The sequence below is a fragment of the Rousettus aegyptiacus genome, unplaced genomic scaffold (assembly GCF_014176215.1).
Source record: "Rousettus aegyptiacus isolate mRouAeg1 unplaced genomic scaffold, mRouAeg1.p scaffold_m13_p_9, whole genome shotgun sequence".
Classification (NCBI taxonomy): domain Eukaryota; kingdom Metazoa; phylum Chordata; class Mammalia; order Chiroptera; family Pteropodidae; genus Rousettus; species Rousettus aegyptiacus.
The window spans coordinates 81,221,516-81,246,083 of record NW_023416312.1 but is presented as its reverse complement, the minus strand read 5'-3'; the positions used below and the strand labels follow the sequence as shown (position 1 = coordinate 81,246,083).

The 24,568-nt window shown below is 37.9% G+C and overlaps 1 pseudogene; it reads left to right on the top strand.

Annotated features, from left to right (window-relative positions):
• Nucleotides 1–12,126: 12,126 nt before the first annotated feature.
• Nucleotides 12,127–12,245, top strand: LOC118608075 (annotated as a pseudogene).
• Nucleotides 12,246–24,568: the final 12,323 nt, after the last annotated feature.

The following is a 24,568-nucleotide window of genomic DNA, read 5'->3' as shown; positions in this document are numbered from 1 at the left end:
CAATTTTTGAAAGAGTTTGAGAAGAACAGGTATTAAATCATCTTTGAATATTTGGTGGAATTCATTAGTGAAGCCATCTGGTCCTGGGCTTTTACTTTTTGGGAGGTTTTTGATGATTGTTTCAGTCGCCTTACTGTTCATTGGTCTATTTAGATTATTCAGTTCTTTATGATTCAGTCTAGGAAGGTTGTATATTTCTAAGAACTTGTTCATTTCTTCTAGATTATTAAATTTGGTGGCATAGAATCTTTCATAGTAGGTTTGTATGATCATTTGTATTTATGGTGTCTGTTGTGACTTCTCTTTCATTTCTGATTTTTTTTGAGTCTTGTTTCTTTTTTCCCTAGTAAGTCTAGCCAGGAGTTTGCCAATTTTATTGATCTTTTCAAAGAACCAGCTCTGTTGCATTATTTTTTTTCTACTGTCTTTTCGTTCTCAATTTAATTTAATTCTCCTTTATTTTTTATTATTTCTTTCTGTCTGCTGACTTGGAGCTTCATTTGTTCATTTTCTTTTTAACATGAAGCCATAGGTTGTTTATTTGGGCTCATCCTTGTTTTTATGAAATAGGCCTGTAATGATATCAACTTTCCTCTTATTACTGCTTTTGGTGTATCCCCAAAGTTTTTATAAGTTTTATTTCTGTTCTGACTTGCTTCTATGTATCTCTTGATCTCTCCTTTTTCTTCTTTAACCCATCTGTCCTTTTGTAGTATGTTGTTTAGTCTCCACATGTTTGTGTTTTTTCCAGCTTTCTTTTTACAGTTGATTTTCATTTTGAAGCATTGTGGTTAGAGAATATGCTTGGTATGACTTTAATCTTCTTGAATATTTGAGGCTAGTTTTGTGTTCCAATATGGTCTATCTTTGAGAATGTTCCATGTGCACTAGAGAAGAATGTATAATCCAATGTTTTGGAATGAAAGGCTCTATAAACATCAATTATGTCTAAATGGTTTACTGTGTCATTTAAGAATGATATTTCTTTATTGATTTTCTGTTTGGATAATCTGTCCATATCTGACAGTGGGGTTTTAGTTCCCCTAATACGATAGTGTTTTGGTCTGTTTCTCTCTTTAGTTCTGTTACTAATTTCTTTACGTATTTCGGGGGCTCCCTGATTGGGCGCATGATTCCCTTCATCATTATGCAGTGTCCCTCAGTAGCTTTCTTTTCATTTTCTATTTTGAAGTGTATTTCGTCCGATATTAGTATTGCTACTCCCGCTTTTCTCTGAATGCCATTTGCTTGGAGTATTGTTTTCCACCCTTTCATTTTGATTCTATGTTTGTTCTTGCAGCTGAGATGTGTCTCTTGAAAGCAGCATATAATTGGATTTTCTTTTTTGATTCATTTTGCTACTCTGAGCCTTTTTATTGGTGAGTTCGGTCCATTTACATTTAGGGTGATTATATATATATATATATATATATATATATATATATATATATAAATTTTTTTTTTCTATCATCATTTTATCCTTTGTTTTCTGGTAGCTCAGTGTCTTCATTGTTTCTTATCCTTGTGTTTCTGTCTGTTACTTTAGTTTGTTGGTGTTCTATGATTTTTCCTTCTGTTCCCTCTTGTTATGTGTTTCAGTTCTGGATTTTTCTTTGTGTGGTTATCATTAAGTGTATGTAAAGGAAAGGTTTTTGTATACAGTAGACCTTTTTCTTAAGCTTGCATCATATCTCCATTCCCCTTCGCAATTCAGATGATCACTCCATCTTCTTTCCTGTTTTTGTGTTACATTTTCTCTCTTTATGCTGGTTTTTTTTTTCTGAGTTGCAGTAAAGACTGAATTGCCTTCTTTTTCTCTTTTAAAACACTTTTACCTTTTTTTTATCTATTATGTAATATTAAATGTGTAATTCCCTGTTCTTAATAAGGGTTGCACTGTCCTGTTTATGTCTATCAGTTATCTCACTTGTAGTTTTGTATCATTTTATCTTTTTGTTTCAGATAGAGTAACCCCCTTCAGTATTTTTTGTAGTGCAGGCCTTGTGGTGGAATATTCCCTCAGTTTCCGTATGTCTAAAAAGTTTTCTTTTATTTCTTATTCATATCTAAAGTAGAACTTTGCTGGATTTTTTTTTAATTTTTGTCCAATAATTTCCTCTTTCAATAGTTTGAATATTTGATTCTACTTTCTCCTAGCTTTTATTTTCTGCTGAAAAATCCAATCATAATCTAATGGGATTTTATTATACATTATTATTTTCTTTTTCCTGGTTGCTTTGAGAATTCTTTCTTTGTCAGCAATTTTTGACAGTTTTAATATAATGTGCTTTAGAGAAGACCTTTTTGCATTGAGATAATTAGATGTTCTGTTTGCTCCTTAGATTCAAAGATCCAGTTTTTTTTTTTTTTTGTAAGTTTGGGACATTCTTGTCGACTCTGTTTGAATAAGCTCTCTATTCTATTTTCTCTGTCTTCTGCTTCTTGTATACTCATTCTTCTTATGTTACTTTTTCTGATGGTGTCAGATAGTTTTTGTAGAATTTTTTTTTCCATTATTTTTTTATTCTCAAATCTCCCTCTTCTCCCTTCTGTGTGATTTCCAGATTTCTGTCTTTGATATCACTAATTCTTTCCTTCACCTGGTCAGCTCTATTTCCTAAGCTCGCTATTTCATTTTTCATCTTTTTTATTGAGTTTTTCAGCTTCAGAATTTCTATTAATATTTTTTAAAGGTTCAATTTCTTTGGTTCATTGCTTTTAATTCTGAGTTTATTAAACTGCCTATCTGAGTTTTCTTGTATCTCCTTGAGTTTTTTTTAAACCTCAATCTTGAATTTTCTGTCATTTAAATCAGGGGTCCCCAATTCCCAAGCCATGGACTGATATTGGTTTGTGGCCTTTTAGGAACCAGGCTGCACAGCAGGAAGTGAATGTCAGGCAAGTAAGTGAAACTTCATCTGTATTTGCAGCCACTCCACCTCAGATCATCAGGCATTAGATTCTCATAGGAGCACCGGTTTTTGGTGCCAAAAAGCTTGGGAACCGCTGATTTAAATTGTGTATATCTATATTTTTAAGTTCATTTTCTAGAGATTTTCATTTTTTGTGATCTGCTTTGTTACCTTGGTTGTTCATCTTATTTGATGAATTATTTCTCTGCATAGGATTAAACTCTTTTTTAAAAAAAAAATTATTATTAAGAGTGATTCATCTTTAGTGGGTTGATAGTTTTTTTTTTCTAGTAGGTGGTGCACAAGCCTCCTGCACTGCCCAGGCCTCCCAGATCTATGCTGTGTTGCAAAAAATAAAATGTCTTTTGTTTCCTGGGAAGGTTTGTGTCTCCTATGTGATCATGTCACCTTGGTTCCAGGGCTCTGCTGCCATGGGGGAATATGGTGGGTAATGTTGTCCTGAGCCCCTGAAAAACTCTGACATCCCAGGGCTTCCCCAGTGTTCAGAAGCAGTGTTGTGCTGCTTGAAGTGTCCCAGGTGCCTCCACCAGGATCAGAATCGATTGGTGGGAGTGGGGTGGGTTTAGAGAAGCTGATGTTGTGCCTGTAGATGTTTTCCTCCCAGTAATAGTGACAGCCAGTCCTAAGCGGCCTTGCTCCTGTATTTCCACCCCTGTCAATGGGATCAGTCACAGTGTGCATCTGCCACTCAGAAACTGACTCCTCAGTTCCCAGGGCTACAAACTCCCTGCTCTGTAGTCCAACACTCACTGCTGTAGCTTCTTGGGGGCCCACTGCTAGCTCTGGGAGGGTATGAGGATGCAAACTCTGAGAATATTGGAGGAAGTAGCCAGGTTCTCTGACTCCATTTTCTGCCTGGCAACAATGGCATTAGAACACAGCTATAGCACCTCTGTATTCTGTCTCTGCCCTGATCACTGGGGTTTCACTCTAGTATATGCTGATCACTTCAGCAGGTATGCTAGAGATACAGAGAGTTAATGTTACAACCTGATTCCTCCCCTCTTTTCAAGTCTCACAGGGACCTCTAGGATGTGTCTGAAGTATTTATCTCACCTCCTTTTTCTTCTCTCCTCCCTTGCTCACCCGATTCGCCCTCCTTCAGGTGCTTTGATGTACAGATCTCTCAGAAGTGTTCGTGTGTTGGGCTAGAAATCTTCTATTGGATTATAGTTGTTTAATTTGTTGTAAGCTCAAAGGGAGAGATCAAGGAGACCCCTCATGCCATCATGCTTCTGACATCACTTCTTAATTTTTGTTTTTATTGTCATACATTTTACTTTTACATATATTATAAACCACACACTACCTTGTTATGATTTTTGTTTAAGTAGTACATTATGTTTTAAAAAGATTTTTAAAATAAGAAAAAAATCTCACATATTTACCTGTATGGTTACCATTTCCAGTGTTTTTCTATTATTATTTTGTGTAGATTCAGATTTCTCTCTGGAATCATTTTTCATTTTCTTGACACTAACTGGTGATGAGATTTTGCCAGTCCCAGAAGAAGGCTCCAGAGGAGGAAAAATAAATAATTCTCGTTGTACATATACAAATCAGGTTTGATTTCAGAGATACTGACCTTCAGAGATGTGGTCATAGGCTTTGCTCAGGAAGAACTCTGTTCAGAGGTATCCAAATATCATTACCTTAATGCAATAAAGAAAAGTGTCCCGGATGGTTATGAGAGAAGAAATTAGATGTGGGTACACAGCGACAACTTGGGAGTTTGCCTCTGGCCAAAAGGCTTGACTTGTAATAGGTTCTGTCTGACATGGCCCATTTGGGAATTATTCATCATATTCAAGCATGGCAAGATATTTCTGAGCAATATAAAAATACATTTGTATAAATTCAACCAGGTGGCTAATATAAATAATATCTTCAGTATATGATATCGTGTGGAGGAGGATTGGAAAAATAGGAAGCAAGGTCTCTGTTAACCTCCTACAGGTTGTTGTAGTAATCCAGATTGGAGATGATAAAGTTTTTATGGCACTTACAATAGAGAAAAAAATTAATATAAAAAAGATGAAATCAAAATATGTTAGAGACTAATGTGGTGTAAAGAAAGGGAACAGAAGATTTTAGGATGTTTCTCAAATACTCAAGAAATATATACATATGCTCTCATTTATAGAAAATCATTTCAATTTAGTAAATCTTTTATAACAATAATGAACTCTGGAAAGCCAAAGGCTTCCAATGTGGTTGCTTGAAGTTATCAGATTCAAACCATATTATTGGCTTTTCCATACAGGCTGAGTTACTCCCAATTTCCATTTTATTTTTCTTCTAGATTAAATAGATAAAAATCCTAATTTTCATTTGACTTATGGCCATCCGCAAAAGAACTATTTGTTGCTAGATGTGGTCTTATAAGGCCAATGGGATAACAATAGAATTTTGTGGCAGTTTTGGGGAACCTTTTTAAAAAGAAAACTGGCATGTTCCCTTTACTCCCTTTCTTCTTTCTCCTCTTCTTGTTCAATTCCTAAATGATTGTGGGATCCCCGAGGACTTGGTAGAACAGAGCAACAATGCAATTTTTATATTGTCTGCCTCCAGCCTTTCATATAAAACAGAAATGAACTATCTTATTTGAACCACCTATATTTTAGGTGTATTTTGTAACCAAACTTAGTTTTAACTGATACATCTAGGTTGTTGTACATTAAGATTAAGAACAATCAGCATACCTTTTATTTTGTCTAACTCAAAGCATTGACTTATAAAAAGAAAGAAGCTTTCTCAAATATGTTCTCATGTAAATACTCATTCCAAGCTCATGAAAACTGGAAAAACAGAGACACTTTTTTTTCTGTAGTATGTATTTCTGTTCTATCAGTGATTCTCCGAAATGAACTCAGAAGAGGTGTTAAATGATTTGTTGAAATAATATGTGAACTTTGAGCTATAACAAGGCCTTTATTGGAGGGCTTGATGCTGCTTGGATACTTCTTATAAACCTATTATTTTATGTAATGAGATGAACAACATTTGGGAAAGGAGTGATTCCCCTGATACTTGGTGCATTAGTTTTCTGTTGCAACAAGCAGTAGACAGAATAATGCCCCTCAAAGGTGTCCATCCACATTTTAATCCCCAGAACCTGTGAACATAATACCTTACACTACAAAAGGAGCATTTCAGATGTGATTAAATTAAGGATCTTGAGGTGAAGAGGTAATTCTGGATTATCTAGGTGGGCCTAGTGAAATCACAATGGTCGTGATAAGAGGAAAGTGATAAGGCCAGAGTTAGAGAAGAAGGTATGATAAAAGAAGCAAAAGTCAGAGAGATAGACAAGTGTTTGAATATGGAGGAAGGGGACATGAGGCAAGAAATGTGAGTAACCTCCAGAAGCTGGAAAAGGCCTCCAGAAGGAATACAGCTCTGCTAGCACCTTTATTTTAGGATTGCTGACCTCCAGAATTATATAATAAATGTGTGCTATTTTAAGTCACTAAATGAGTGGTGATATGATGCAATACGAAACAAATAAACTGTGTAACAGACTTCCCTAGAGTTAGTAACTTAAAACAACATGTAATCTTTATCTTATGGTTTCTGTAGGTCAGAAGTTTGAGCATGGCTTAAGTAGGTCTTCTGCACAGTGTCTCACAAGACTGTAGTCAAGGTATCAGCTAACTGTGTTCTCATCAAAAATTCTGACTGAAAAATAATGCATTTCTTAGATCATTCATTTCTTTAGTAGACTTAATATTGCAGCTGTGCAACTCGGGTTTTGTTTTCTTGCTAGCTGTAGACCACAGGCTACCTTCAACAACTAGAAGCTGTCTCCAGTTTCTTGTCATGTAGCCCTCTCCATAAGCTGTTTTATAATGTGTGTATGTGTGTATGTGTGTGTAGGTATAATAATAGGGTGACGTCCCATCCCCATTGCTATTAAACTATAGTATAGACTCATCATAAGAATGACAGCCTTTGCCATCTTCTAGCAAACCGTAGGTCACTCAGTAGGAGGGGATTATAGAGGGTATGACCATGGAGGATACCCTAAGATCTGTTTGCCAAAGTTGGCTGTCAAAATCACAATAATTCATCATTTTTTATAGCTGCTGTCTAGTGAGATTTGGAATCAGGCAGGGCTTTGAGCTTGGCAGAGATGGGAAAGCTAAAGTCCATAAGAACATATAGATGTTCCTCATTTGTGCTAGAATGTTCATAGCAGCTCTACTTGTGATAGCTAAAGATAAATAAACTACTTAAATTCCCCTCAGTAGTAGAACGGATACATAAATTAGTATTATTTTGAATTAATATACAATTAATAGAAATGAGAGGAAACATTCTAAAACTATACTCAACCATTTGAAGGAACCTCTACAACATAATAGTGAGCAAAAGAAATGGCACAAAAGTGCATACTGTAGGATTCAATTTATGTTAAAGTTAAAAATCAGATGAAATTAATTTATGCTGGTAGAAGTCACCATATTTGTTATCCTTGGGTAATAGTGATGAGAGGGGATATGGGGAGCTTTTGGGAGACTAGAAATGTTTTAGGTTTTGCCATGAATGTGCTTAGGTTTTGAAAATTCACTCTGCTGCACACTTATTATTAGTGTATTATCTCCTCAATTAAAAGCTTTTCTTAAAAACAAAAAGAAAAAATCGGAAGTTTTGGTTGGTGGGATCTAGTAAGAGGTGTGAAAATGACCTAAGGGGAGCTGCATGGGGGAGGCCCCAGACACGTTATCAGGAGATATACAGTGTTCCACAACTCCTGCATTCAATCCCTTGTAGAGGTGGCCTTGAGGATGTTGCTGTTTACAGCTTCTGTTCTATTTCCAGTGACACTTTTTAATGAAAACTGTCTGTGGATGAACAAAATGGATCCTCCTTCTAGAGGCCCCTGATAAACTAATAGTACAACTGCAAGGAGGCATCTGTGCCTCTGGGTTTCCCAGAGAAGATGGGTTTCTATTTTGGCTGGGTTCCTGAGTGACGTGTCTTTCTGTGAGCTCACCATAAACTATCACCTGATGGTAGTGGTAAACAGCAGGGCCTAAAATGGGAACAAAATCTCACAAAGACTTTCTGAGACAATTACGTGTCCTAGTGGAGCATTCTGCTTTGTGGTTTCAAGTTAGAGGCTTTATCTTGACCTTTTGTGGACCTTTTCATTTACTTTTATGACTCTACTTCCCACTGGTGTCCAGAGAAAGCAACAAGAGGATGGCACAAAGTCGGAATTTTCTATGCATGAGCTGTATCTTCTTTCTACAGAAGCTCTGTGCAGAAGCAGTAACTTAGGTCGTCCTTTAAGTAGCTTCATTGTAAAAGGCTCAATAGAATTCTCCTTCTGAACAAAAGAAGACACATTTCTTTATATCTCTAATTAATGCTTAGACTTAAACCATACGTTCAGTCAGCAGCCTAGAAGGTGGGTGAACTACATAAAAAATAGCCTTTTTCTTTGGAAGAAAAAAAATATGATGCTATGTCTGATGTACGGATTTTTCACATCAGTTAGGGAGCTTGATAAATAGAGATTCAGAAAAATAAAATCCAGGGAGTGTATTCTGCCCAATTCCCATTATCTATCAGTCTAGTGGGTTGAAACAGAGCAAATACAGATCACCGTGAGCAACAGTAAATGTGTGTTGCACCAATCACTGTTTAATATGTGAAATTCTTTCTGCCTTCACAGTTATGCATTTTCTAGTCTTATGCCAAAAGACCAATAATCAAAATATGATGTGCTGGTGGGAAGCAGAAAGAAGTATAGAATACATTCAAACTTTCTGTCTCCCAGATCAATTCTGAATTTACCCTGATGGCTTAGGAAACTTGATGCATGAATCTGCTAAAGCTTATCTCCCTGAAAAAAAATCTCTCCTCTCCCTCTTTCATCCCTCCTATCACATTCTGTCCCTGCTTTTCCTGCTTCTTTTTGTCTTGTTTTTTATCTCGTCCATAATTTTTTCTGGGCGATTGGACTATGGCATCTTCCTTGCCTACATCTCAGGATGTGATTATTTGAATACCTCACAAGAGCCACATAACAGATGAAAATCAGGCTACAGGACAACTAAGAGATTAGGATTTGATCTTGGTGAAACAATGTTTTAAACTAGTTAAGCAAAAAGACACGAGATCTTTGTAACATGCATGGCCATAGAATATTCTAGAAACTGAATAGCTGTGGTCTTGTATTCTGTACACATTGTAAAGGTTAACCTTCAACTATGAGAGAGACTATGAACATAAAGTGAAAAGTACAGAAGAAACAGAAACCTAGCAGCAAAGCAAATGTTTTCTATTCTACTTCCTTGAAAGAAAATAAGAAAGATATTTCTATAATTCAAGTAGGGCTTATATTCTCTAGACTCTTTCCTTCTGACACCAAAAGATCCTCTTCAGAGCCAACAAATTCAAGTTTCATCCAGAAATATTACTAAACATCATTGTAAGAAATTCCAGTCTTGTTATCTTCCCCAGAGCACCTCTTCTGCCCCATTCTTAGTTAGATGCTAGCAGAATGATCCAATAAACGGTTTTGGCTTAGGCTTTCCTATTGGTGTCCACCACAAAAAGTCATATGGTTGGGAAATATGGAGCATGCAGCCTCATGATACAACGCAACAACATTGAATAACCAAGATACATAACTCCAAAGAGGAAAGAGAAAGTTAATAGAGGAATGAGGGACTTGGTAGGGAAGAAGCTGCAGTGCATCAGCCATGGTAGCACCCCCCAGAGCCTCTCAATCAGGCTTTGCCCCAAAGAAACTATTCTATTTTTCCTGTTTCAGATCAGCTCACTTTCTATATTCGCCTCTGTGGAATTTTGCTTGCTAGCTTCAGAAGACTGTCTTTTGCATGAAGCTTCTAGTTGTAAATTTTTGTGTTGAATTTTATGATAACCAGCCCAAAGATTCTGCCACCCAAGTCATCCCATTAGGAAATTTGAAAGTATCAGGTTGTATGAATCCTGTATATAGACATTAACATCATGGTTCCAACTAATTAAAAGACAGAATTACCAAAAAAAAATCAAATGGATAATTAAAGGGAATAGTAGGGAGGAATCTCTGACTTCTAATTCCAGTACAGACAGATAAAGCTTTCCTCTCCCTTATCCTCCCCGCCCTTTCTACCTTTTGCATCCTCAGTCCCCCTCTCTGACAAAAATCCAGGGGAAGGAGGTACACTTCACTGGCCCCTGAGTCATTTCTGACTATTCCAATGAGGCCTTCTACTGTCAGATACACTTCAATTACTCCCTCTCAGTCTTCTCATGCCTCACAGGCTCAGCTTTCTACTGGAATTCTTCTCTGGAAGTTTATAAAATTAACCTCTATGTTCTGATAGACAACTTTGTATTTCTCCACTTTATAGCCCTCCTCTTATTGTAGAGTCCCAAAATGGTGCAAAGCTGATTTTTTTTCCTGTCATTAAACATATTTATCCTCTGTCAGGGGCAGCCGATATAGAACCATGAAGTATTTATTGAGAATCTGCTATCTTCCGGCACTATACAAGCATTGTCACATTTTGCCCTGCAATGTCCCTATAAAGTAGACATTATTATCACTGCAGCACAGGAGAAGAAATTGATATCCAGAAAGGTTAAGTATCTTGTCTAAGATTAATTGACAAAGTCAGGAGTCAAAGCTAAGACTTCCTCTTAACCAGCTCTCTCCAGGGGTGATTTGGCAGGGTCTGGCCCGAATGGTGCTATCCATTCTTGTCTTTCCCCCTGTGCCTCCTTCTCAGTTCCACTCTAAGTGTTTGGCACCTTCAAGTTTCAGCATGACCCTCCTGGCATTATGGGCAGTGATTTTTATCTATTTCACCTCTTCTGGAGGACCTGGGAAAAGGCATCAGGAAGAGAAATCTCCAGATGGGTTACTACAGTTTAGTTTTCTGGTTAGGGGTGGACTTTGAGGCAAGGAGATGTTCTTTGCTCCTCAAATGATATGAAGAGGCTGATGCCTACTCTACTCACATGTAAGACTATGGTGGGAACCACATTTGACATATTTTAGAGCCTTACAATTTGGAGAAAGAGCTCAAGAAGTAATAGCATAAGAATACTGTGTAGGTACTTCCTTTTATGCTTAGTACTCTGCCACTTGGCAATACTCTCTAATCCTAGGGAAGAAACACTGCATTCTCTAATTAGATGTCCATGATCCCACATCTTTTATTTTCTTGTACTTCTGCTAAAGTAGCCATTCCATTCTTTTGTATTTCCTAGTTAGTTTTATATATTTCTCATTTCCATAATCTTGTTAAAGCCTGTGAACCACATGCAGTCTTGCACAATACCTTACTTTAAGTAGATTCTCTATACATCTTTGTCAAGGGATGAATGATGTTTGAAATTTCAGATTTTTCTTCAGGCTAGAGGAATCTCTTTATGTTTCGTAATGCAGGCTCTAACTACAAAATGACATTCTTTTTCTTATTCTTTTCTTTTTTTCTTTCTTTTCATTCTTCATCCATTACCTTCTCTGACTCCTTGCTTTCCTTCTCCCATACCATATCATTTGATGGGAGGTACAAAGCAGGCTGGAAAGGATAAAGAAATCCAGAAATGAAATCTTGGCTTGGATGGAAGATGTGTGCTTTGAATCAGTTATATACATTAATAATAGGAACCAGTAAAGGGGCATCCTTCAGGGATGAAAAGAAAGTCCTGAGGTTAATAGCTTCTAGGTTCTCGATGGATACCACCATCTCTTTTGGGCCTTGGGGGCGAAAAACACAATAGTCCTTGGATTCATTGGTGATTATAGACTCACAGAGATCACACTGCAGGGAAAGCACCTGAAGAGCTGCCTTAGCATGTTTCTCTTTCCTGGGTAGTTGAGCCTCTGAGTAGTTGGAGGTCATGCTAATTTGGGGGGCACATAGAGGGTTGCCAAAGCTAGAGATTAAGCTTCCACCAACTGTGCATTAGTTTCCCATTATTGGGGTACTAGCAGTGGTACAGCTGCAGTTGGGTCTTGCTTTTGTTTGTCTATGTGCTGAAGGCCCAAGAAGGAGAATTGCAGCAAACAAAATAACCCTCAGCCAGAAAACATGATGGTTTGGGCCCGAACATTCATGACACTTATATTTTAATAAGTATCTAAAATGTAGGAACAGTAAGATGTTCAAGGCAAACCTGGTTGCTGATGAGGTGAACCTTTTTTAACATTAAAAATTTTTTTTTCATCTATGGCCATGCCACCCTGGACATGCCCGATCCCATCTGATCTCGGAAGCTAAGCAGGGTCGGGCATGGTTAGTACTTGTATGGGAGACCATCTAGGAAGACCAGATGCTGTAGGCATTAATTTTTTTTCCAATTATAGTTGGCTTATAGAATTGTATTAGTTTCAGATGTACAACATGTTGAATTGGACAAAATAAACATTGGCTCAGATTTTTAGTTGGCATCAGTGCTTTTGAGGCTGAGTAGCAGCATATAGCCTACAAAATGCTGATGAGATATATGGAATTCAGGGCATCACTTTTTATTTTTGGTCAAGTACCACACTGAGGTCTATTTGATAGACAACAGAATGTACGCACCAGTGTTTTTTCCTCCTTTCCCAAGAATTCCCACCATTCCTTTACTGATAAATTAGAAAGCAAAAGCCTAAGAGTGATCTCTTCAAATGCCACCACTATATAATCATCATGATAGTTAATATTAATAATGATTTTGTTATAAATAATATATTTAATAGAGAAGTCTAATATCAAAATAGAGTTAACAGTGAGGAATGTACAGAAACCTTTTAAACATTGCTTCCATTCCCATTCTCTGCCAGAATCTTAATTATCAAAAAGCCAGAAAGGCTTCAAATGACAGTCCATCTATGATTTCTCTTTATTTCTTTCTCACTCATCTAATTGAGTGGAAATACCTTCGCCACACACTCATGGCTTGGGCCAAGTTATAACCTTTTTGTAAACAAAAGCAAAATGCTTCTCTTATATGGTACATGAAAATCTAGAATTTGGGATTTCTGAGGTTTGGCATAGGTAGCAAGAAGTCCTCTTATAGCCTAGTATGAAAACCAATAGGTGAGATAAGACATTGGAAAAATAATATTAGAGACAATTAAGGGAGAAAATGGAAAGTTGTAACATCAACTAATTTATTCTACCTCTTGTATTCTTTCCTCCATGGTCACATGTCTGTCTTATCTGGGAGGGGGACATATGTAGTGGAAGGGACTGGGGAAGTGGGGCTTATAAAAACTTTGTGAAAGCCTCACTTCTTGAAACAGGCTTGAAATGCAGATGTTGACATTTATGATGACATTTTGCCATGTGTCGATAATATTGTCATAGATTCTTCCAGGTCAACCTCTTTTCAATGATTTTATTCACAATTATTATGCCAGGATCCTAGACGCCATGGGCCTCTATAGGGGCAATGGCTCCTGAATCTAGTAAAACTAAATTAATCTGAATCATTGCCTCCTCTCTTAGTACTGTGATTTAATTGACCAGAATAATTCAATTATGATCAACTAATCCAAGATTAGAATGTGGGTGGCAGATTAAATGCAGAGAGTACTCACTGAAGAATTATTAATACACTGCCTTAGACCTATATGCCTCACCATGTGACCCCAAGGTTTTGCCTGAAAGAGTCATTGATCACATTAAGGGTGCAATGTATTCTCTCTAGGGTACATGTTCCTTCTGATTCCCTCTTTAATTTTGGTCCCTATATATTTATAGTTTACTTGTTTATTCATGTTACCTATGTGGATATCTTGTATTGCACTTGTCTCCTCTAGCTAATCATTTTGATAGATGAGGTTTAGGGTTTTTTCTGACTGACCAGAGTGGATGTTTAGTTAGATATCTAATCAATTTCTGTACAAGTAGTCTGACATTTTAAAAATGTATACTCTACCATTATATGAGGGTTGTCTAAACATAAGTATTTCTTTAGACCTTTCAACTTTCTGATTAATCTATAAAATAATTTTCTAGATCAGCAACAGTTCATCCCCAACAGATGATTTATTAATTAAAAATCAGCTTTAAAAAAATGTCACAATTATTTTATTTTCTGCAGCAAAATTCTTGCTGTTGATGAACCCCTAATTGGAATTTGATTCTGGCAAGGAATGAATAACAGGCATACTGTGAGGAAAGAGTGTCAAAAGTAGCACACCGAGCAATATAAAGGACTAGAGTACTGCTTTGTGTTTTCTTTAGGATCCCTTTCTTTCTTTTCATTTGCCCCCAGTATAATACCATTTATGGGCAAGGAGATGGAAACACTAAAAGGCATGATCCAATTCACCAGTGAGGAAAGATTCAAGATGTCTAATGAATTCTGCTCCGGGTGTGGTGGAATAAAAAAGGTCCCAAGCTAAATTCCCTTAACTATCTCTTATTAATAATCAGAATTACCATTGCTAATGTGTCTCTAGAACTCCCCTACTGAAATTCCAACAGTACTAGATTGGAGAAACATCAGTAGCAACATGAAAATGGCTAAAAATTCCTAAACATTTGCTATATGATGAGTTCTGTGTTAAATGCTACACATAATCTCATTTAATACTGGCAAAACCCTTGTTTTAAGATCTATACTATTATTTCCCTGGACTGCAGATGAGAGAATGGAGGCATACAGTGGTTAAATGACTCACTCAAGGTCAGGCGGCTAATAGGTGATAGAGTTGTCATCAGCTCTGTTTGACTCCTAACAACTATGCTACTATCTGACATATTTGTGCATGATCCTTAGGCCATCAGTGCCCATTAATATATTAGGCTGGTATCAGTTATTGGATTATCAGTTTCTCACCTCTGTTTCTTATTTAATGACAGGACAGGTGAGTTTTAGAATGGTGTGTGTGTGTGTGTGTGTGTGTGTGTGTGTGTGTGTAAAAGGATAGGTCCAGAGCAAGGTTCCACACTTCATCTATTGAAGTATAATACTAGAATCTCCAAAATAGTTGCAATGAAGATAGCAGCTGGGGAATTATGAATATCCCCCAAATTAAGTGTTTTACTGGTGATTTCCGACAAAGTAGTTTTACCGGCTGAAAAACTCTTCCCTTTTAATATACTGACTGCCTCATTGTTGGTTGCACTGAAAAATGTAGTTTGAAAAAATTACCTATGCTTGACACTGCCACCAGCTGGGAAAAATAATGCAGCTTCAGGTCCCAAGTGATACTGCAGTGAAAGAACTCCGGGTTGTCTGTAAAATCAACTTCCAGATAGGTAGCCTTTCTCCAAGCTAGGGGTGCCAGGTACACTTGGCTTTTAACTTGCCATATGGGATACATTATTGGCTCAGGATGTTCAGCTCAGTCTCTGGTGTGATGTGGCCCTTAGTGCTGTGAAATTCTTTCCTTAATAAAAGAAAAAGTAGCCTCATTCTAAATCCTCATCTGTTTCTCCCTTAGGCGCTGAAGATATTTCCGGTTTTGCTCCTTGCTTGTCCTTTCTTTTGGATCTTTATTTTCTGAACCTTTTCTCCTCTGACTTGAAAGTACAGTAGGATAAGGGAGCATGATTGCACATGCTGGGCCTGGATTCTCATAAGGCAACTGCTCCCTGAGATCTGGCCGTTCCTTTACTGAGGAGGGCTTTTGGTTATTTCTCTACTGTCATATTTTTCAGAATCCCACTCGCATCAAAGTTCTTGAAGGCAACAAACAAAGAAAAAACAAACAAACAAAAACAAAAACAAAAAACTAAAATACTCTATTAAGAGATCCATTGATTTTATTTCTATAGTTCTCACTTTCTACTTATTTCTTCTGAGTCTTTAATTCCATCTGCTCTTTGGTTGTGCTCACATTTTGTTGCTCAAATAATCACTTTCAGTGTTTTTATCACGTTGTTCTGCTCAGGAAATTTCAAGTGTGGAGGATTTGCTGAACTCAAGAATATTCTCAGGCCCCGAACAGGATCTTGTGACAATACATATTCCTGGAACTGTCCTAAATCTGAAGAATTAAAATTGTAAATGTGTTTGTGCCTCTCTCTCTTTCTCTCTCTCTCTCTCTTTCTCTCTCTCTCTCTCTCTCATACATGTATGTGGTGCCTACTCAAGAAGCTAGCTGCATTAAAAAATAAGCTCCTAAATAGTGCACACAGAAATTTGAGAGCTATTGTTATTATATAAGATTCTCAGGCAGGAAAGAACCATGATCAGATTTTTTTTAAAAAGAAATGTCTGATGACAATATGGAGGTTTTCTGGCTTGGGGCAAAGATTCAGAAGGAAAAGCTACTGCTGTAGCAACAGGCCACCTGTGGGAAATCAATACAAGTTTCAGCTTTTAGATGTTAGGGAAGAAGTTGGAAGTCAGGGATAAATGGCTACAGTTTCTGAAACTCTACCTCAGCCCTATGTCCTAGAAGTTGCTATACTTTATTTAAAAAGTATTTTAGAGGTTTTTAATTCACCCTCATCTATCACAAGGGAAAGAACTCACTTCTCTCATTTAAACCAGAGCTCAGAGGTATAATGTCACATCTGTGTGAAGAAGGATTGCACTACTGAAGCTGTAGATCCAAATAGTGGTGCCCAAAGTCAAGTCCTCTGATAACCTGCATCCAAACCAGCTGAAATGCTGGTTAAAATTCATGTTCCTGGGCCTCACCTCAGACCTGGTTAAAATGCAGATTCCTTGACCTCACATCAGACCTACTAAATCACAATGGGAGCCCTCAAATCTGAATTATAACTGGTTTTCCAGGTGAGAATGATATATAATAAAGTTTTAAAAGCAGCGTTCTACAATATTTGTATCTTTGCTCATACTGGGAAATTCTTTGCATCCATCTACACCCATGAAAATCTTGGTTATCCCTATAGTTCCAGCCTTCCATGATACACTTGCCCCAACCCCAACAAATTCGACCTCTTCTGTTGCTATGAAGATGGGAAATATAGGGACACATCATGGCTGGAGTGCAGCGGAGACTAGTGGAGCGCTGAGATGCAGCAGCTTGACTGGAGGTGGTTGGAAGAAACCATGGTTTGTATACTAAGAACTTGTGCACTTGAGTTGAGGTTGCAAAAAGGCAGGAAGCCCAAGGCAAACCAACAAAAAATTACCTAAGGCCAGATATCTGACTGGTCTCAGCAGTGAATTCCACCCTCATAGTAATTTCGTTTGAGAATGAGGTTTGGAAGTCATGTCAAGGCAGGTGTCTGGAGTGGGAAGAGAGATCAAATGCCTGTCCATGTGACAACCACACATGAGGAGAAGATGATAGATCAGATTGGATTCTCCTTATCCTCTCTCTTTGCCTGTGAGAGCTCTTTCCCATCTGAAGCACTACAGTGCCTTGCCCAGGCTGCTTGGGAAGCTCCACTCTGATGGTAACAACTGATCCCCTGATGCTCTCCAGGAGGGTACACCTTCCTGGGCCCTTTTGCTGAAATCCTTAGTGGCCTTGGAATAGAAAATACTAAGGAGTTGTCCACATTCCATGGGAGGCCTAGGATACAGCAAGGTCCAAGGCAAATTGAGGTCTGGGGACCTTCCTGCATCATCTGAAGCTGCTACATCAAAATTACAAAGACTGGGTGGCTTAAACACTTATTTTATCACTGTTATCAAGGCTAGAAGTCTAATCCCAGTGTGCCAGCATGGTGAGAATTCTCTTCCTGGCTTGTACACATTTGCTTTTTCCTCACCTGGCCTTTCCTCTGAGCATATGTGGAGAGAGAGATCAACCTCTCTCTCTTCCTCTTTTTAGAAGGCCACTAATACTATAGAATTAGAGCATGCTGCATGACCTCATTCGACTGTAATTAGCTCCAAAAGGCCCTGTCTCCAAATAAAATCACACTGGGGGTTAGTGCTTCAGCATATGGATTTGGAGAGATTAACTAAATCTATAGCACTCAATATCTATCACCTGTGTGCTTGTTTGAAAGGCCCCACCGCACTTCCCCTCAATGAAAATCTTTGACAGAGTAGAGCCAAAGAATCTGCAATCAATTCAGAAAATTCTAATGAACATTGATGTTTAAGAACCACTATTTTAAAGGATACGTTGTATTCAGTTTATATAATCTCAACATTTTTGAAGCTGGTTAAATTTTCACCCCCACATTATCACTTGATGGGTAGAACAGTCCCTATTTTTAATTTCTCTTGGCTGAAATAAGGCTTTTTTATTCATGTGTCATAAACTAGTAGTTCTCAAATTTTAGGGGGCATAGGCAGCAACTGAAGATCTTCTTAAAATTCGGATTCCAATTCAGTAGGTCTGGGGTGGAGCCTGTCATTCTACATTTCTAACAAGCTTCCAAGTAATGCTGTTGCTGCTGGTTCATGGACCACAATTTTTTTTAATAAAAAAAACATGAGTCAACCCTTGATTGACCTCACAGACTGCAAGGACCTTGTCAGCTTACAATCCCTTTTTTTAACCTTTATTTTTTACGCGTACAGCACCTGGTCTTCTTACAGCACCTGGTCTTCTAGGTGGTCTGCCATCCAAGTACTAACCAGGCTCAACCTTGCTTAGCTTCTGAGATCAGACTGGATCAGGCTTTTTCAGGGTAGAATGGCCACAGATTTATGGACCACAACTTTGAGTAGCAAGATCCTAAACCATTTTGCCAAGTTTTAAAGATGTATCCTTAATTCAGGGATAACAAATTAAAATGCCTTCACTGGCCAAACCATTAAGGAATTGTAAATGTGCGAAACTACCAGATGTTATATAAATAAGGTGGGATAGAACCTGTAGGCATTTAAGTACACATTGGTAAAAAACACTGGGCTGGCCAAATAGCCTATTGCTTCCATGTGAAGCAACTGATTTGCAGCCCCTTAGCTAGTATAACTTTTTAAAGCTTTGTCAATAAGTATTTATTTCACCATCTACCCACCTTATGGGTTTTCAGATTTCAACCCTTTCACTCTTCCTCTCTCTACTTTGAGCATTGCTTGAGTTGCTTTGTAAGCATTTGTAGAGGTTATTATTATTTTAAGATATGTGTCCTATATAAACAACCAGTTTGTAACTCTTCAAGGGCAGGGACTGGGCCTTATTTCTTTTGTCTCCCCTCAATAATGTTTAGTTTATTGTTCAGCTCACAGTGGGCACTTGGTCACTGATGACTAATTGACTTGCTGTCGGGACCAGGACAGTACTCCAGAAAACAAGTGAGTTCATTAGGATAGCTGAGATTTGGAGAAACAGACCACATCCTATATGATCAGCATACAGTTCCTCCTAGTTGGAAGAAGGCAAAGCAGAATTTTTTAATGAAAAGTTGACTTTTTCCAATATTAGTACACAGACTAGCTTGTTCAACTGCTACTGTTTTGAATTTAGCAGGATGTTTTGTGTTTGCAGCTTCTGGACTTAACTTGATCTGCTATTTTTTGTGCTTTTCATTAAATGGATTATTGATATGTAAATATACAAGTTGCTCTGAAAATTTGCCCTAATTTTCTTGTGAACTTTTTTTCTACAGCTTGTGGAAAGATATTATATTACTTTCCCACATTCGAGAATATTTTAAGTACTTTCAGCTACATTGTGCTAAACCAAATGTCAAAACTTGAGAGTGCATTATAAAAGAAAATTGATAGTTAAAACCAACCATTTGCAATGTCTACTGTTTATTTATATGCATGCACATATATCTGTATGTACCATAGATATGCACACACATTGCGTTATGGCTAAAGATTCAACTGGAGTTAATTACCATACAATGGGAAGAACTATTAGCAAATTAATTCAGGACCTGCCAGTCATTCTATTATAAAACTAAGTTGTTTGCTAGCATAAAGAACTCTTTCTCTCACTTAAAATTGTGATGCTATAGAATATTAACTGACCTCTGCTAGAAAAAAATGCTTCTGTTCAAATACACAAAAAGTTATAGAAGACTAGTAAACCAGAGAAGTATAAACATGAACTGAATTGAATACTTTTAAAATTGATACCTACTTTTTTATTTGTTCAACAATTATTGGTCAGAAATCCTTCTATGTGTCAGACATAGTATTGGGCACAGGATGAACAAAGGGTTATAGTAGTGAATAAGACATCCATGGTCCTTGCTTTCTTAAAACTTATATTAATTCTAAGTTCTATCATCAGTGTATGTATGTATGTCTTAATACTTTTAAACTACTATTATAAAAAAATATCATAGACTCAGTGGCTTAAATGAGAAATGTTTGTCATAGTTCTGGAAGCTGGGAAGTTAAGATCAAGGTGCCAGCAGATTCAATGTCTAATGAGAGTTCTCTTCCTGGCTCATAGATGGCCATTTTCTTGCTGTAACTTCACATGGTAGAAGGAATGAGGGAGCTCTCTGGGATTTTTTTTTATAAGGACTTGAACTCTGTCAATAACTAATCACTTCTTGAATGCCCCACCCAACACCATCATATTGGGAGCTAGGTTTCAATATGATAATTTAGGGATGGATACATACATTTAGTCTATAGCAATTTGTATTTGTATATTACAGTAATTACAACAATTTTAGATTTTTTAATAATTAAAGAATTATACAGTTGGAAGATGCCTTAAAATGCCATTTAACTTATTCTTTCATCCTTCAGGTAGCTGAAAGAAGTTGTATGTGTGTTGTACTGCATGATGAGCCCCATTCATATCTTCTGGGCACTAACCAATTCTGTGCACACCCATCTGAACATCTGACAGTTTAGCTAGTTAGTTTGTTAATTAATTAGTTGATTAATTAATTAATTAATTAATATTATGGCGACATTGATTAACAAATTCTAGTAAGTTTCAGGTGTACAAATCAACAGTAAGGGATATATACATTGCATTATATGTTCACCACCCATAGATTTCTATTCGACACCACATATTTGACCTCTTTTACCCCATCTACACTCCTCCCCTCTCCCCTCTTACCCTCTGCCAACCACTATTCTATTGCCCTGTCTATGAGTCCCTGTTTTTTCCTCTTTGTTACTTTTAGGTTTATTTATTTTATTTTTATTTTTATTTTTATTAAGTTTATTAGGATAAAATAGGTTAATACAATTATATAATTTTCAGGTGTACATTATAATTTGACATCTATATATTCTATTGTGTGAATACCACCCAAAGTCCAGTTTCCTTCAGCTACCATATATTTGATCCCTTTTACCCACTTCACACTCCCCCAAACCCCTATATTTGACCCCATTTACTCTGTCTACCTCTCCCTTCCTTCCCCACACTCTACCCTCTGGTAACCACTAGTCCATTGTCCATGCCCATCAGTCTCTGTTTGTTTGTCCTGTTCCTTTGTTGCTTTTAGATTTATATCCCACATATAAGTGATGTCATGTGATCTTCAGCTTTTTCTGTCTGGCTTATTTTGCTTAGCATGATTCTCTCGAGGTCAATCCATGTTGTCACTAATGGCAGTATTTCATCTCTTCTTACTCCTGAGTAATATTTCATTGTATATATGTACCATAGCTTCTTTAGCCAATCATCTACTGCAAGACACTTCTTGGCTTCCATGTCCTGGCCACTGTGAATAATGCTGCTATGAACAATGGTGTGAAAATATCTTTTCAGATATAGATTTTCAAGTTTTGGGGGTAAATACCCAGTAGAGGGATTGGTGGATCATATGGTAGATCAATTCTTAGTTTTTTGAGGAAACTCCATATTGTTTTCTATAGTGCCTCTACCAATTTGCAGTCCCACCAGCAGTGTATGAGGGTTCCTTTTTCTTCACACCTTCTCCAACATTTATTATTACTTATCCTGTTGATTATAGCTATTCTAACAAGAGTGAGATGGTATCTTATTGTGGTTTTGATTTGCATTTCCCTAATAGCTAGCAATTTTGAGCATCTTTGCAAATATTTCTTGGTCATTTGTATGTCCTCTAGGGAGAAGTGTCTGTTTAGGTCCTCTATCTATTTTTTGATCATTTCTTTTTATTGTCGTTGTCGTTATTGAGTCGTATGAGTTCTTTGTATATTTTGGACATTAGGCCCTTATCAGAAACGTTACTTGCAAATATATTTTCCTATTCAGATAGATATCTCTTTACCTTGTTGATGATTTCTTTTGCTGAGCAGAAGCTTTTTATTTTGATGCAGTCCCATTCATTTATTTTTTGCTTTTAGTTCCCTTGCCTTTGAGGACAAATGCATAAAATCCTCTTTAAGACAAAAGTCCTTGAGTTTAGTTCCTATGTTTTCTTCTATGCATTTTATTGATTTTGGACTTATATTCAGGTCCTTAATCCATTTTGAATTAATTTTGGAGTATAGTGATAGACAACAGTCTAGTTAAATTCTTTTGCGGTGGCCTTCCAATTTTCCCAGCAGCATTTATCGAAGATGATTTCCTTTATCTACTGTATATTTTTGGCTTTTTGTCAAAAATTATTTGGCTATATAAATATGGGTTTACTTCTGGAATCTCAATGCTGTGTCTTTTTTTTTTCTTTTCCCAATACCATGTTGTTTTGATTCCTTTCTCTTTATAGTATAATTTGAAGTCGGACAGAGTGATGCCTCCAGCCTCATTTTTTTTTCTCAGGATGGTTTTGGCAATTTGAAGTCTTTTGTGCTTCCATACAAATCTGATAATTTTTTGTTCTATTTTTTAAAAAAAAAACATCCCGATGCGATTTTGATGGGGATTGAATTAAATCTGTAGGTAATGCTTTAGGTAATTACATAATTTTAACTATGTCGATTATTTCAATCCAAGAACATGGAATATCTTTTCATTTCTTTGTACCTTCTTCAATTTTTTTAATAGGGTCTTGTAGTTTTCATTATATAGGTCTGTAATGGCTGAAAAATGACTGCTAGAAATTTATTACTTGCAGGAAAATTACTACTTGGCTGTGCCCATGAGAACATGGCTATGTCCATAGAAACAGGCTGTTACCCATAGGAACATAACATTCTAAACAAGCTTTCTTTCTGCTTTTGTAACCCTGCTTACGCACCTGACCTGTGAATTGACAGGTAGTGAATAGAAGAAAGGTAGCCCTTTGTGTTTAGACAGAATGAAGAATGGGATTTTGGGCTTAAAAACCCTGTACCCCTACATTTCAGGGCTGCTTAATTTGGGGTCTGCGTACCCCTGGCAGACCCAGCTGGCTGAATAAAGAGTGTTTCCTATAACACACTCACTGAGTTCTGGTAGTCCGTGTGTCTTTCAGGGGCTGGCAGCTACAACATTTGGAGGCCCCAGTGAGATCTCAGGGAGGGGCCCTGAGATCTAAAACCAGACTGGCTTTCGAAGCGGTTGCTGTCTCTGTTACGGATTCAAAGGGGTAGCCAACATGAGACGTTCCAGGGCCCTTGAATGCCGTGATGGGGTTAATGAAATCATCAAGGACGCAACTTTCGGGACACACTCTTTGTTCCTGGTCCCCACGGGAATCTGGAATCTCCAGGGCCTCGGCATCTGGATAAAAGGTGCCTTCCTGGTTCTGCTGACCAGTCATTGGGGTTCTGTGGAGAGACTGGATCCAGTCATATCTCCTGGACCATGGCCAGGCCGTGGGATGCCGCCTCCTATGCCATGTTGTCAGGTTCTGTTTATTGTCTCTGGTCCTGTCTAGGTTGTAGGTGGCAGACTTCTCTGGGTCCACCTACACCTCAGTGATTGTCCTTGTCTGAGTGTGTGTTTTGTGTTTTGTGTTTTGTGTTTTCTGTGTAAGCAATGGAGGGAAGCCTGAGTTCACAGAAGACACCCTTGGGGTGTCTCCTGTGACATTTCAAAGAAGGGTTTGTAGAGGGAGCTAACTATGGCATAAAGTTTACTTCAGGCAGACTAAGGACATTGTGTGAAGTTGAGTGGCTGTCATTTGATGTAAAATGGCCTCCGGAGGGCTCTTTAGACAAGGGTTTGGTGAGGAATGTTTAGAAGGCTGTCACGGGAGACTTGGGACATCCTGATCAGTTTCCCTACATTGACCAATGCTTAAACCTTGTTCAGAACCCCCCCTCCTAGGCTCCACTAGTGTGCCCTTTCTCTGGGGGAGAAGGTTTTAGTTGTGGGCACCCCAAAACATGCAGCAACTAAATCTCCAAGACAGCCCAGTCCCTCAGTCCTCTAATCTCCACCAAAGGACAGTGACCTTCTCCCGCCCTATAATCCAGGACAACAAAGCCCAAATAGCACTACCTTACCTCCCCGGATGGCCAGCAGGTAATCCTTATAGGCCTCCTGCTCCTGCTCCTGCTCTTGCTCTGGGCAGGGCACCAGCTGATACCACCACCCCGGCCATCCTCCCCTTGTGAGAAGCACCACTCAAGGGGCAGCACACAGACAGGCCCTTTATGGTTTACATGCCTTTCTTGACTAGTAACTTATACAACTGGAAGGCACAGAATATACCTTTCTCTGAGAAATGCCGGGCATTAATAGGACTCTTAAAAAGTGTCTTTCAGACTCACTGACCGACCTGGGATGATTGCCAACAGCTTTTAATTACTCCCTTGACTCAGAAGAACTTAGACGCATTCGGACTGAAACAAAAAAGATACCTGTGGGAGGGAGGAGAGTTGAGGAAGCAGACTGGGGACACAATTCTCAGGCAGGGGACACAATTCTCAGGCAGGGAGAATGGCATTAGATTGGTACCACCAGATTATAATTGGGGGAATTAGGATGGCTGCTCGCCAGCCAACTAACC